This window comes from Mobula hypostoma, chromosome 12 (assembly GCF_963921235.1).
Source record: "Mobula hypostoma chromosome 12, sMobHyp1.1, whole genome shotgun sequence".
NCBI classification, from domain to species: domain Eukaryota; kingdom Metazoa; phylum Chordata; class Chondrichthyes; order Myliobatiformes; family Myliobatidae; genus Mobula; species Mobula hypostoma.
The window spans coordinates 74,742,793-74,757,885 of record NC_086108.1 but is presented as its reverse complement, the minus strand read 5'-3'; the positions used below and the strand labels follow the sequence as shown (position 1 = coordinate 74,757,885).

At 39.9% G+C, this 15,093-nt stretch overlaps 1 long non-coding RNA gene across 1 annotated transcript in view; it reads right to left on the bottom strand.

Moving 5' to 3' along the window:
* Positions 1 to 12,933, bottom strand: part of LOC134355206 (uncharacterized) — a 69,921-nt gene extending 56,988 nt beyond the window's left edge. Inside the window, exon 1 of the long non-coding RNA XR_010019981.1 lies at positions 12,872 to 12,933. This is a non-coding gene — a long non-coding RNA (uncharacterized LOC134355206). The remainder of the gene's footprint in view (positions 1 to 12,871) is intronic.
* Between the last annotated feature and the right edge of the window lie 2,160 nt (positions 12,934 to 15,093).

The following is a 15,093-nucleotide window of genomic DNA, read 5'->3' as shown; positions in this document are numbered from 1 at the left end:
CGATGCTGGTGATGCAAAAAGATTAAATAAACACATCCCAAAAAGGTTGGATCCATCCTTGGCTACAACTGGGACTCTTTTGAGTCAGTGGTGGAGAGGAGGCTACTAAACAAACTGCTATCCATTATGGACAATCTGACACATCCTCTCCGTGATCTACTGAATAAGCAGCGGAACACCCTTTCAAACAGACTCATTCAGCTCCACTGTCACAAGGATTGTTACAGAAAAACTTCCCTACCAAATATTTAGCATAATATAACAGTTCATCTCTGTGCAACAGGAGAACACACGTCATAGTGCAATAGTTTGTTTTATTACTTCATACATTTTTATTGCACATTATTGCACATTGGTAAATTATTATTGTGTATATTACTATTCTGTACTTTATTATTTATTAAGTCTGCACACTGCTAAGTGTGTTTTTAAATGTTCTGCTGCAACGAAATAACTTCCCACTTGGGATCAATAAATAATTTATTATATATTATGACGATGATGATTATTATTATCCCTACAAAGTGATCTAAGTTAATTACAAATATAAAACACAAAATAATTGATTGCATAAGTATTCACCCCTTTCAAGTCAGTTTTTAGTAGATGTACCTTTGGCAGTAATTACAGCCTTGAGTCTGTGTGGTTAGGTCTCTATCAGCTTTGCACATCTGGACTCAGTAATTTTTCCCCATTCTTCTTTAGAAAACTGCTCAAGCTCTGTCAGATTGTATGAGGATCATGGGTGAACAGCCCTTTTGAAATCCACTCAATTAGACTGAGGTCTGGACTCTGACTTGGCCACTCCAGGACATTAGCTTTGTTATTTTTAACTTTGTCCTGTGTAGCTTTGGCTTTATGCTTGGGGACATTGTCTTGCTGGAACACAAATCTTCTCCCAAGTTGCAGTTCTCTTGCAGATAGTACCAGGTTTTCCTCCAGGATTTCCCGTATTTTGCTGCATCCATTTTACCTTCTACCTTACAATCTTTCCAGGGCCTGCTGCAGAAAAACCATCTCCACAGCATGATACAGCTACCACCATGCTTCACGGTAGGAATGGTGTGTTTTTGATATATGCTGCATTAGGCTTACGCCAAACATAGCATTTAGACTAGTGGCCAAAAAGCTCAATTTTGGTTTCATCAGACCATAGAACCTTTTTCCAGCTGACTTCAGATTCTCCCACATGCCTTCAGGCAAGCTCTAGCCAAGGTTTTATGTTAGTTTTTTTTTTAACAATGGCTATCTCTTTGCCACTCTCCCATAAAGCTGCGACTGATGAAGCACCCGGGCAACAGTTGTTGAATGCGTAATCTCTCCATCTCAGCCACTGAAGCTTGTAGCTCCTCCAGAGCTGTCCTAGGTCTCTTGGTGGCCTCCCTAACTTACCCCCTTCTTGCACAGTCATTCAATTATTGAGGACAGCTTGTTCTACGCAGTTTTACAGCTGCACTGTATTCTTTCCAATTCTTGATTATTGACTTAGCTGTACTCCAAGGGGTATTCAGTGACTTGGAAATGTTCTTGTATTCATCTCCTGATGACGTGCTTTTCAATAACCTTTTTGTGGAATTACTTGGAATGCTCTTTTGTCTTCATGGTGTAGTTTTTGCTAGGATATTGACTCACCAGCAGTTGGACATTTCAGATACAGGGTGCATTTTTAATACTATCAATTGAAACACTTTGACTACACACAGGTCTCCAAAACCAGATCCCCATTTAACTAATTATGTGACTTCTAAAACCAATTGGCTGCACCAGTGATGATTGCAGTGCCATATTAAGGTGGGGAGGGGGTAAATATTTATGCAATCAATTATTTTGTGTTTTATATTTGTAATTAACAAATCACTTTGTCAAGATTTGTTTTCAGTTTGACACGGAAGAGTCTTTTTCTGTTGATCAGTGACAAAAAAACAAAATAAATCCATTGTCATTCAATGTTATAAAACAATAAAACATGAAAACTTCCAAGGGAGTGTGAATACTTTTTATAGGCATTGTAGATACAGGGTACAAGCTTATGGCCTGGACTTTGAAATCATCATTCTAGTTGAAAACTGATCGATTTCAACAACTTCAAATTTAATTGGTCAGAAGAAATACATAATTGGGATGTTGTTGCTACAGCAGGTGCACAGCTCCCTTCTACCCAATATGTAACAAACAAGAGAATGAACCAATGCACATAGGAAGTAAGCATTGGGAACATTAAGGTTATAGTGACCATAAACCATAATTTAACATAACTTGAAAAGGACATGACAACTAGGACAATGATTTGAAAGTGCCGTAATATAAAACGGAGAGCAGAACAGGCAGACAATGGGTTCAGAATTGTCGTGGAGGATGCGTAATAGAAATATATTCTGTGAATAACAAGAACAAAGCAAATAGTAATGAGACACTGTGGATGAATAATGATATAGGAGAAAAGTTGTGGTTGAGGAAAGAAACCACCTCCAGCAGTGCAGCCAGCCCAGTCCTTCACTGGTGTGCCAGCTTTGATTTCATGTTCTCGTCTCCAAGTGAGACTTAAATCCATAAATTTATGACTCAGAAGCAAGATATTTGTAATTAATTGCAAAGATCCCCAGTCAAGTGTACAGAGGATAAGAAGCAACCCTCTCACTCTCAAAACAGGGGCAATCATGGTTTATAAAATGTGAAATCAGTTGCTATGAAAGCCAGCACAGAATTGTCCAGTGTGTAGTGGGCGGTGAGTCATAGGGTCATGATAGTAATGCAGTCCTCTGCAATTCATAAAGGTTGTTAATTGTATTGTGTGAAGGAGCACACAGGATAAATGACACCCTGCACTTGGGGGGAACCCTGGGGTCTGCTTGAAACTCTATACTCTGGCTGAAAGCAAACACATTTATCACTTTTCCCCTGCTTTGGGATGCCTATGGGGAAGTGCTTAATGCATTTGCTACAGCAGACAAGCTATCAATCATTGCTTGCATGGGTAGCAGACTAATTAATGTGACTGCTATTGCCTTGGACAGCATGGAGGAAGAGATGCAATGAAGTTCAGGGGAGCAATGGACTATGCCTCAACCATTTGCGCTGTGATAATTGTCTGTAATTCTAGTATCGTAAAACTTCCCTAAACAATGCTTCCCCGAGAATTGGAGGTACTTTCACGTTCCACAGAGTCTGTTACAGGCATTACTCTAGGCATATCTTCTATTTACTCTCCCTCCAGATGCGTTGTCCTGTTGACTTCTTTCACTTTCCTGTCCTCCACCACCTTTCATAGTGGGCATCAGAGGAAGACCAGGATTAAGAAACAACAGCAGTGAAAGAAACCCCTTAATTCATAACCCACAACAGAAATGCTATCAGCATTGATGTCAATATTCAATTGAATCCAATTTAGCATTGAATCTTGAATGTTTTCCTCTTTCCACACTCTGCTAGGAAAACATTAAGCAGAGAAGGCATGATTGTGGAACACCAGTCTAATTACCCCTTTGAATGGGGCTACTGGCTGCAGTTACTCATTAAACTGCCTCTCAAACCTGACCAACAAACTCAGAAAATGGACAAAATTGTTTTCATCTCGATATACATTTGGAGTTTATGTAATTATATATGCTAATTGATCAGAACATCTGCACTCAGAATATTCCATGGTATAAAATCGTAGCCTTCTGGCACCATTTTTTATTTTCTTGCTGCCCCAAGTCAACCAGTTATTGGCTCCAATTTTTTTTCTACATGTTTCAATTTATTTTTGGCTTACCATCTAACGCTATAAGGTTACACATTTCAATCAAATTTACTAACAGGATGTCATTTAGTTCAATCGTTGCCTGCCAGTGAAGGATGATCCAAGCTAATGTCCAGATAGACTGATTAGAAAACTGGAAATGTGCCAAGGGAAAATAGCAAATTGAGTTCAAAATTGGCTCAGTAGCAGGAAGCAAAGATTAGTCAACTCGAGTTCTTAGTGATTGGATTGCTATTTACAGTGAGATTCCACAGAACTCTGATAGTCCCAAATAATATAATTCTTGGAAAACTTATATGATACACATATTTCTGACTGTACTGCTCTGATGTACGAGACTTGCGTCAGAAGATTAGAAATATGTTGGAGAAAGCACTTTATAAATTTTACAGGAGGCATGTTTTAATATTGTTGTAGCTAATTTTCTCAGCATTCTATTCTTTCCAACTCTGAACGATAGTTCTCATTTTAGTCATGACATTTTGTAACCATGTGTGCATTACACAGAAAAAAATGTTATTTCAAAAACATGTCTTTTTTCAATGATCAACATAATTCTTTTTTCTTTATTTTTGCCTTTATCAGTACAGTGAAAAAGATCTGCTATAGCGGTGTGCTACACACAGCGCTAGAATAACCACACGGAGTCAGTGAGTTAGAGTTGCGATGAAAGAGATTTATTCAAACTTCGCGGCCTGCTTTTAAAGCCTTCCCATTCCCGCCCTCCCTGGGGCGGGATTGCTGTGGGGAATGCATATTCCCAGACCCTTTCCGCGCGCGGGATTTTCCCCCCTGCTGGTGAAGATGGCCTGGCGCCCTTTCTGGTGCCGGCCCTCTGCCTACGCGTGTTGTTGTGAGCCGGTTCATGTGCGATAGAAAGTGGGTCGCCATACTGCCTCCTTTTTGAAGATGAACAATAGAATTCAAGTTCAAGCTTAATTATCTTTCAACTATACACATGAATACAGCCAAATGAAACAATGTTCCTCCGGGGCCAAGGTGCAAAACACAGTACCAAAAGTCACACACAGCACAAAGCACGTATAGCACATGTAAATACGAAAGCAGTAAAACATACAGTCACAAAAAAATAAATAATAGCCCAAGTCCCTGAATGTCATGGCCTATAGATTGATGGTGCATGGGATGAATTTCCTGGAGCCATGTTTCTGCAATTCCTAAACACACTAAGCTATCTGAGTCAGTCTAACACAAAACACTTACCCAGTATATCCCCTTCTCTGTAGCATTTGCGTTTTGCATGATTTAATAGCCCAAGAGCATTTGTCGAATGTGGAATACTTCCAGATTTTCATTACACAGCTCGTAAACCCAAAATAGTCTCAAGTGAGGCCACATCTGGCAGCGCACTTCTACAGTATCTGGGGTTCTTAGCATCTCACTTCAACAACTGACAACAGTATAGAAATTACTGTGTTGTTTGGTCTATGGTGGCCTGTTAATGTAACATCTCATAATGGCTCTTCCAGCTGCGACTTTACTAATTGTAATGACATAATCATTGCTGAATTGGGCATATTCTCAACTATTAACTTTAGCCTATATTCTTCACCTAATACCTCCTTTGTTTATTGAAGTATGCTTTAATGAATGAAATTAGAAAATGGTACTAATATATTCAATCAGTATTTTTTCATTATACCTGGCATAAATAAAGTCAAGGTGCTCTAGAATAACAGACACAAAATGCTGGAGGAACTCAGCAGATCAGGCAGCATCGATGGAGAGGAATTAACAGTTGACATTTCAGACTGAGACCCTTCATCAGCACTGGAAAGGAAGGGGGAGGAAGCCAGAACAAGGAGAAAGGGAGAAGGGAAGGAGTACAAGCTGACAGGTGAAGCATGGTGAGGGGGAAGGAATGTTGGGGGGGGGGAGGAGGTTAGTGGTAGGATCCCACTGAAGGTTCTCTGCAAATTCCACTATCTTCAATGGGATCCTACCACTAAACACACTTTTGCTCTGTCTACAACAGGCAGGATTTCCTGGTAACCAACCATTTTAATTCCACTGCCCATTCCCACTCATACATGTTGGTCTATAGCCTCCTCTACTGCCATGATGAGGTCACTCTCAGGTTGAGGAGCAACAACTCATATTCTGACTGGGTAGCCTCCAACCTGACAGCATGAGCATCGATTTCTCTTACGTGCTGATTCCTCCTCCTCCATTCTCTCTTTTGCCATTTCACATTCTGACTCCCCTCTTACCCTTTCTCTTCAGCTTACCTGCCCATCACTTCCTTCTGGCAGCCCTCCTCCTCCCCTTTCTCCCCTGACCCATTCTCCTCTATTAGATTCCTTCTTCTTCAGCCTTCACCTTTTCCACCTATAATCTCCAAGCTTCTAACTTCATCTGCCTGTCCTCACCCATCACCTGCCATCTTGTACTCCTGCCTCCCTGACACCCCCCACCCCCTCCACCACCACCTTCTTATTCTGGCTCCTTCTCCTTTCCTTCCCAGTCCTATTGAAGGGTCTTGGCCCAAAGCAACAACTGTTATTTCTTCTCCATAGATGCTACATGACTTGCTGAGTTCCTCCAGCATTTTATGTGTGTTACTCTGAACTTCCAGCATCTGCAGTATATCTCGTGTTTATGCTTAAGCTGTTTTCTTTCTGAAACCAGAGAAGGTTATTCTTAGTCTCAGTTCAAGATAATTAAATCTGTTGCCTTATCTTTCTCTTAAACACTGCAGAAAACTAACTGACAAACTATTTCAAAGTAACTTTTGCAAATTGATTATAGAAGTATAAGTTGATTTGCCATGGAGTTATACATAAGACCAAGTAACATATTCTCATGAAGAGTATTAGCAATACATAGATATATGGACTAAGTCATACATATATAAGTCAATATGCATCAAAATCATGTATTCTGGTCTTATTGTACTTAATATTCTTATATTTATCATTAATTGGTATCATTTGGCATGTCACCTGTTAGAGTGATTTTTGGGTTTAGGTTATTTACATTTAGCAAATGGTTTTGGCTACCAGTCTTCTGTTCCTTGATAATCTATTGTGGATTTAATTTGGGACAATGCATTTCCTAAAAGCTGTGAATCTCAGTCCAGACGCTGCTGGTGCCTGTGGGATGGATGCAAATCAGAAGTTGTGGAGTTTGTATGCAGCTTCAAAAGAAAGCTTTGTCTATACTCTGTAAATATGGAATTGCCCTTTGTGTTCAGCAAATAAATATCGAGCCCCACATTGGTCCAGCAGACCTTTCCACCGAAAGCGTCTCTGCATGATGCCTGCTGTACTTTATTTTGTCAAATAATGAAGCTGCTTTGTATCTACCACTAACTCTCTCCAGTGATTTCATTCATGCAACAACATCACCAAACATTCTAGTAAATTTCTGTAGATATATTGTGGAGAGCATTCTGACTGGTTGCATCACTGTCTGGTATGGAGGTTCTAAAGCACAGGATCAAAAGAGAGCTGCAGAGGGTTATAGACACCAAAAGTTCTCTAACTGGCACGAGTCTCTCCACCATCTTCAAAAGGTGATGCCCCAAGGCGGCAGCATCCAGCATGAAGGACATAACCTCTTCTTGCACTATTTATTTATTTTCTACATATCTCTTATGTAACTTATAGTAATATTTATATACTGTATTGTACCATACCACTGCTGCAAACAACAAATCTAACAATATAGCAACTCACACAAAATCCTGGAGGAACTCAGCAGAACTGCCAAAGGGTTTTGGCCCAAAATGTCAACAGTACTCTTTTCTACAAATGCTGCCTGGCCTGCTGAGTTCCTCCAGCATTTTGTGTGTGTTGCTTGGATTTCCAACATCAGCAGATGTTTTCATGTTTGTAATCTAATAACATATGTCTGTGATAATAAACCTGATTCCAATTCTGATTCTAATTATAAAACAATTAAATGAAATTTGAAACATAGAACAATATTATTGAATTATTAAGTCCTTCTGCTAAAAGATACAAATCTAAGGTAACACAGTGCCATTAACAATGGGATGTACTGGAACTACAGTGTGACATTTAATAAGTAAATTCCATTATAAACATGGATTCAGAAAGATACTTTGCAAGAGAATTAACAGGAAGTGCATGCAAATATACCTGTTTACAACAGATGAAAATGTTTCTTTTTAAACAGCTTCCGTTGCATATTTTAGCCACCAAAAGGAGTTCTAGCGAGTTGCATTTTCAGACCTTGTCTAGTTAACCCTGACAAGAAGAAATGTCTTCATTCATTTAATACCTTTATTTAAACTTCTTGCTTTCTTCTTATTAATTCGAGAAAAACTGATGCTTTCTTCCTTTTTGATCAGCTCTTTTTGGTGTTTTGTCTGTGTTACTTTTGTGTCCCTATTAGGTACTACCCATTACACCACTGGCATTTAGGGCATCAATGAAGGTCTTCCATCTCTGGCAGTGTTCAGGGCTTCCTTCATCATGTCAATAGCTTGGTTTTCACTACTGTCAGCCATACAAGTCCTGGGTGGAGACTCAGGAATACTGTTGCACTCAGATGCAGAAGGATCCTTCATTGCTGTTTCAGTAACAGCTTTGTTTTACCAATCAGAGTTGTTAGTCCTAAGCTAAACCCCCAAACCTGAAAGACTAGTAGACCATTCTTAGTCTGGCCTCTACCCTTTGACCAGTTTGGCATGGGTAACCCTCCTAGAGCCAAAGCATAAAGCCCTGACTTCAGCCAGTATAGCTCTCTGGGTCCTTGAAGCTTTGTGTGCCTATAGAACATAGAACATAGGATAGTACAGCACAGTACAGGCCCTTCAGCCCATAATTTTGTGCTGACCCTCAAACACTGCCTCCCATATAACCCCCCACCTTAAATTCCTCCATATACCTGTCTAGTAGTCTCTTAAACTTCTCGAGTGTATCTGCCTCCACCACTGACTCAGGCAGTGCATTCCATGCACCAACCACTCTCTGAGTAAAAAACCTCCCTCTAATATCCCCCTTGAACTTCCCACCCATTACCTTAAAGCCATGTCCTCTTGTATTGAGCAGTGGTGCTCTGGGGAAGAGGTGTTGGCTATCCACTCTAACTATTCTTCTTATTATCTTGGACACCTCTATCATGTCTCCTCTCATCCTCCTTCTCTCCAAAGAGTAAAGCCCTAGCTCCCTTAATCTCTGATTATAATGCATACTCTCTAAACCAGGCAGTATCCTGGTAAATCTCCTCTGTACCCTTTCCAATGCTTCCACATCCTTTCTATAGTGAGGTGACCAGAACTGGACACAGTACTCCAAGTGTGGCCTGACCAGAGTTTTATAGAGCTGCATCATTACATCGCAACTCTTAAACTCTATCCCTCGACTTATAAAAGCTAACACCTCATAAGCTTTCTTAACTACCCTATCCACCTGTGAGGCAACTTTCAGGGATCTGTGGACATGTACCCTGAGATCCCTCTGCTCCTCCACACTACCAAGTATCCTGCTATTTACTTTGTACTCTGCCTTGGAGTTTGTCCTTCCAAAGTGTACCACCTCACACTTCTCCGGGTTGAACTCCATCTGCCACTTCTCAGTCCACTTCTGCATCCTATCAATGTCTCTTTGCAATCTTTGACAATCCTCTACACTATCTACAACACCCCCAACCTTTGTGTCGTCTGCAAACTTGCCAACCCACCCTTCTACCCCCACATCCAGGTCGTTAATAAAAATCACGAAAAGTAGAGGTCCCAGAACAGATCCTTGTGGGACACCACTAGTCACAATCCTCCAATCTGAATGTACTCCCTCCACCACCACCTTCTGCCTTCAGCAGGCAAGCCAATTCTGAATGCACCTGGCCAAACTTCCTTGGATCCCATGCCTTCTGACTTTCTGAATAAGCCTACTGTGTGGAACCTTGTCAAATGCCTTACTAAAATCCATATAGATCACATCCACTGCACTACCCTCATCTATATGCCTGGTCACCTCCTCAAAGAACTCTATCAGTCCTGTTAGACACGATCTACCCTTCACAAAGCCATGCTGACTGTCCCTGATCAGACCATGATTCTCTAAATGCCCAGAGATCCTATCTCTAAGAATCTTTTCCAACAGCTTTCCCACCACTGACGTAAGGCTCACTGGTCTATAATTACCCGCATTATCCCAGCTACCTTTTTTGAACAAGGGGACAACATTCACCTCCCTCCAATCCTCCGGTAGCATTCCCATGGACAACAAGGACATAAAGATCCTAGCCAGCAGCTCAGAAATCTCTTCCCTCGCCTCATGGAGCAGCCTGGGGAATATTCCGTCAGGCCACGGGGACTTATCCGTCCTAATGTATTTTAACAACTCCAACACCTCCTCTCCCTTAATATCAACATGCTCCAGAACATCAACCTCACTCATATTGTCCTCAACATCTATGTTTCAGACTATTTGGCCATTTCATTCCTTTCCATTCATTTTATTTTTAAGCAACGGTTTAATATTTCCCACTCGTACAATCAGTGTACACTGGAACAATGGTTATTTTTTGAATAACTGGCAGCAACACCTTATGAGAAATCAAACAATTATAAAATTGCTACAAAAAGCAGTACACATATCAAAATTAAAAGTGGGACTGAGAAAATAAGCCTATTTAACTACTACAATTGGAGTTTGTCATGAATATATGACAGGGTGATGCTCATCACTATCTTTGAGATTGGAGTGACCAAAAGAATCATGCATCAAACTCTTCATGTTGAATGTGACTCAATGACATTTTCACATCCTTATTCAGGAAATCCCATTCCAGCACAGGCAAGTGATTAATAACAAGTTGATTGATTACAATGATTATTACAATTTATTGTTGCAACATTATTCTGAACTGTTTAAAATTTTGGTAATCAAAGGCATTGTGAAACATGATTGCGAAATGCCTCCTGAGCTTTCATTGCACTGCTTCTAAAGGGCTTAATTCGGCATCCCATCACTGCGCAAAGGTCAACAACTGGCCTGTCAGTCATAAAATTCCCTGATGATTATTTTTTAATAAAAAGCTGTTTTTTTAAGGGTAGTTATTTGGTGGAACAAAATATTGAATTAATTCAGTCTATTGCACATGCAGCTACAGCTGGACTTGATTAACATTGAGTCAGACTAATCAGAAATTGTGTGTATAGACTTGGTGTTTGAATAAGGCTGTGGGAAACTTTTTTCTTAAGTTCTACTTATAAGGAATGTCAACCTTCTCAGCTTAAGTGTATGAAGAAGCCCTTTTGTATTTGATATTTTTGTGGACTCCACAGATTTTCACCCATATTGGTTCTTTTCCTTATTATATTTATTTTTCTTTTACACACCCAACCAGTGAGTAAGACTAACCAAAATACGTTAACCTAGTGAATAGTTTGCTATTCCTAACATTCTGATCTCTTTCATCACTGCCTGATGTACGCATAGTGATACCCTGCAGAGGTTTGCTTCATGTTACTTCACTTAGGAGAATCTGACAAGACGTGTATCTTCCAGAACTAAAGAAATGTGACACGTGCATCCTAATCAAGATAAGCAAGAGATCACAAACATCACAAAGTTCAACAATTCTTTCATAGGAACTCATTTAGGACCATTTCAATTTGAGCATGGCAATCTAAGGCTAGGTTAAAAAGTTGAAGAAAACATACAAAATCTGGATTAATTCAGCAGGTCAGACAGCATCAGAAGAGAGGAATAAACAGTCAACGTTTTGGGTTGAGTCCCTTCTCCTGAACTGGAAAGGAAGGTGGAAAAAGCCAGAATAAGAAGATGGGGGAGGGGAAAGGAATAAGAGTTGAAAAGTTAAAAAGTTGAAGATTAGTTTAACTGATTGGGTGGTCAGTAGTTTTCAGTTTAAAACAGCTCCTGAGATTGTTTAGAAAAGGTTTAGAAGTTTCTTTCCTCACAGGTAGTATTGAAAATGAGGTATTAGATGTCTTATGTGGCTGAAAGTTAATAATTCCCAGAGCCTATTGAGATATATCCCAGGCTGCAATGGGAGGGAAAGGAGGAGACTGCAGGGACTCTCACAGAAGCTAACAAATCTTCGGCTAGAGAAGAGGTGCTAGATAAATGGAAGCGAGCAAATGGCATACGTTTATCTAAGAAGGACAAAAAAGAAAAGTAAGGTAATACAAACTGATAAACATAACATTATTAGAAAAAGTTCAAATGATTCAAGGTTGAAGAGGCAAAAATTATCCAAGGCTAGTTAGTATGGCTTTGCTGGGGGAATATCCCAGTGGATGTATTTGACTAATTAATTTAAGGGGCAGCTGTGTTGTTGAGTATAATACCGTTAAAGCAGCCTGTGTAGACTTCTGTAAAACTGCTGACAAAAGCCCACTGGGAAACAGAGCAAAATGTAAGAGCCCATTTGATCCTGAGCAAATTGGTCCTGAAATTGGTTTGGTGATGGAAGGAAGAGGGTAATGTTTGAGGATAGTTTTGTGGAAGCCTGTGATCAGTGGTGTACCACAGGGAATCTGTGGTGAGACCTTTGTTATTTGTTTTACACATTAACAATCTGCACATAAATGTAGGTGGCATGATTAGTATATCTACAGATGGCACATAAATTGGTGATGTTGTGGATACTGTAGATGGCTGCATTAGGCCAAAAAATAATATCAAAGAATTGGTAAAATGAATTGGGGGGTGGAAAATGGAATTGAATCCTCATAAATGTGCTAGAAGTACAGTATATAAAATTATGAGAGGCATGGACAGGACAGGTAGTCAGAGTTATTTTCCCAGGGTAGAAATGTTCAACACTAGAGGAAATAGCTTTAGGCCGAGAGGCAGAACTGTAACTGCACCGGTCCAATAAAATAATGGCCACGCAACATACAGATGTCCTTGAAGATTTATTTTTAGTTCTCTCTCTCTTTCTTCAGTAGACACCATGAAAACTACAAGAAAATAAAGGACATAGAAGTTTGAAATATACATCCCTCAGTCTTTTAAAATCTTTCAAGCTAGTGTCTGCCAATAAACAGGCTCAAACACATTAGCACATCAGAAGTGTGCTGAAATCAAATAAATCACTAAAACATATCACACTGTTCATATAAAGGCACCTTAACAACATTATACAAGACAAATTAGGAAACATAATTACCATGTGCGCCTCTTGGACCACATGCAGAATGAGGTTATTTTAGGGCCATGTGTCTTTCTCTGCCTCCATGTTGGTTCTGACCCATGATGCCTCAGTCATGCTTTCATTGAACTCTGGTCATGTGACCCATTACACTCTACATTAAATAAACCTTACATCAAATATTTTAAGGTGATAAAATAATTATGAATTTATGACAAAAACATATAAAATAAACATCTCAATGAAACATGTCCCTGAGACAGTTACAAGAATGTTTAAAGGAGATATTCGAGGCATTTTTTTTTACACATAGAGTGGTAAGTGCATCTTACAATGCACCTCTTGAGCAAACCTCTTATTTGGTGCATTGTACGACAATGAGTTATTTAATTTGGTATGTTTCAAAACTAGACAACGCTGACTAAGTTGTTTTATTTCAAGGAAGCTTGCAGACCAGATTGAGACAATCACTTAGCATAACTGATCTATTAATAAATTGGAAGACTTATGTACTCAAGTTAGCTTCACAGCATTAATTGTGGGTACCTAGGATCTGTGTCTCTAAGAAGCTTTTAGACCCTTTGTGTCAAAGGTATATGACAGACTATCACATGTGTGTGAAGTCATCCAAGTGGCAAAGAAACTGTCTCAATGAAGAGTAGTTCAGGCTTATTAGGAATGGTGTAAGGAACATCAAGAAGCTTGAAAGAAACATGGGGTGAACTAGGATCTATCCCCTGCCTTTGATTTCTGCGATGGACAACTGATTTGTATGTCTTTCTAGCTTATGGGAATTGTTTTGGAAATCCTTTGTGTTTAAAAATTGTTTGTAACTTGGAAGTCTTTTGTAAGGTAGAAATCCTCTGTGAGTTTTAAATGTGTTTAAAGGGTGTTGTTTGGATTTAAACGTGTATCACTGAAAATAAATGAACATTGTTTAAACTTCTTTGTTAGCTGGAAGTATTTTCTCCTTGGTAGGAAGGGGGGAACCATTGGTCAAATAGTGGGTATTGGCAGCTAAACTCACTGTGGAGAATAAACAGGGAAGTGAACAAGTCTTTGAAGATTTTGTAGTTACAGTATACCTGTCCTTTAGTGAGAGTACTCATGGCTATTTATATCAGATAGGGCTTAAGGTCTTCATATGAGTTTAGAATTTCATGGTCAGCAAACCCAATATCATCATACCAGGAGAAGTGGTAGAAGCAGATGCAATAGCAAAGTTCAAAAAGCATTTAGATAGACAGGAACAGGTAGTGAGGAGCCTGATGTGCAGACTGCTGGCATTAGTTTTGATTGGCGTCATGGTCAACACAGATGTGATGGGCTGAAGGGCCTTTACAGCACTGTACTGGTCCATGAGGTGAAGAATTTTGAGGGAGATAATGCGGCTAGATATACACAATGAACATAACGCCTTAGGAAGCACTGAGGACATATGAGGGATACTTGCTTCCATTAGACAGAGCACAGAATAAGATGGCAGGGAGGTTAGAGGACAATTATTTAGCTGTTTAAGTAGGCCATGGTTGCCATGTTCTAGGATGGTTGTGATTAAACTGAGAGAGTGACCAGGAGATTCACCAGAATGTTCCTAGGATAGAGCAGGTCAGGAGATAGTAAGTATGGTGAGAGAAAACCTGATTGAAATATTCATACTTATGAGGGAGACAAGATAATGAGGAATGTTTCTCCTTCATGGCTGAGTTACTGGGTACCAGCAGCACAATTGATTAATTAAGGAAAGCTAGGATGGATTTTAAGGGGAAATTGTGTTTATAAAGATAATTGGATTTTTTTTTTCCCCGATGAAATAACAAATGGAGTTACCAATGTAGATTGGAGAGGCTCGAGCTTGTTTTGGAAGGGTCAGGGGAGATTTGATCTTGAGGCCCTCTGTTGGTCCAATCAATCATGGATGGTGCATCACAGCTCCTAAATGAAATGCAAGCCCGGGCAGTACGATATGGAGAGCAAGCTGTTGCCCATGTAACAGGCTCCTCTCTCCACTCAGCTGATGAGTCCAGAAGAACACAGAGACTGGAACAGTTTGGCACCAGCAGCATTGCAAGAGTTGTCAGTCAGTTTTGAACTCAACATAGGACTGCCTTAGGGACTCCAGCTGCGGATTTTTCCTCAGGGTTTACTGGTGAAGTCTTCCCCTTGCGTGGGTATAGTCACAAGGCAGCAGAGGTTTCAGATCAAAGTTACCCCTCTCCTAAATGAGCTGCCAACCACGA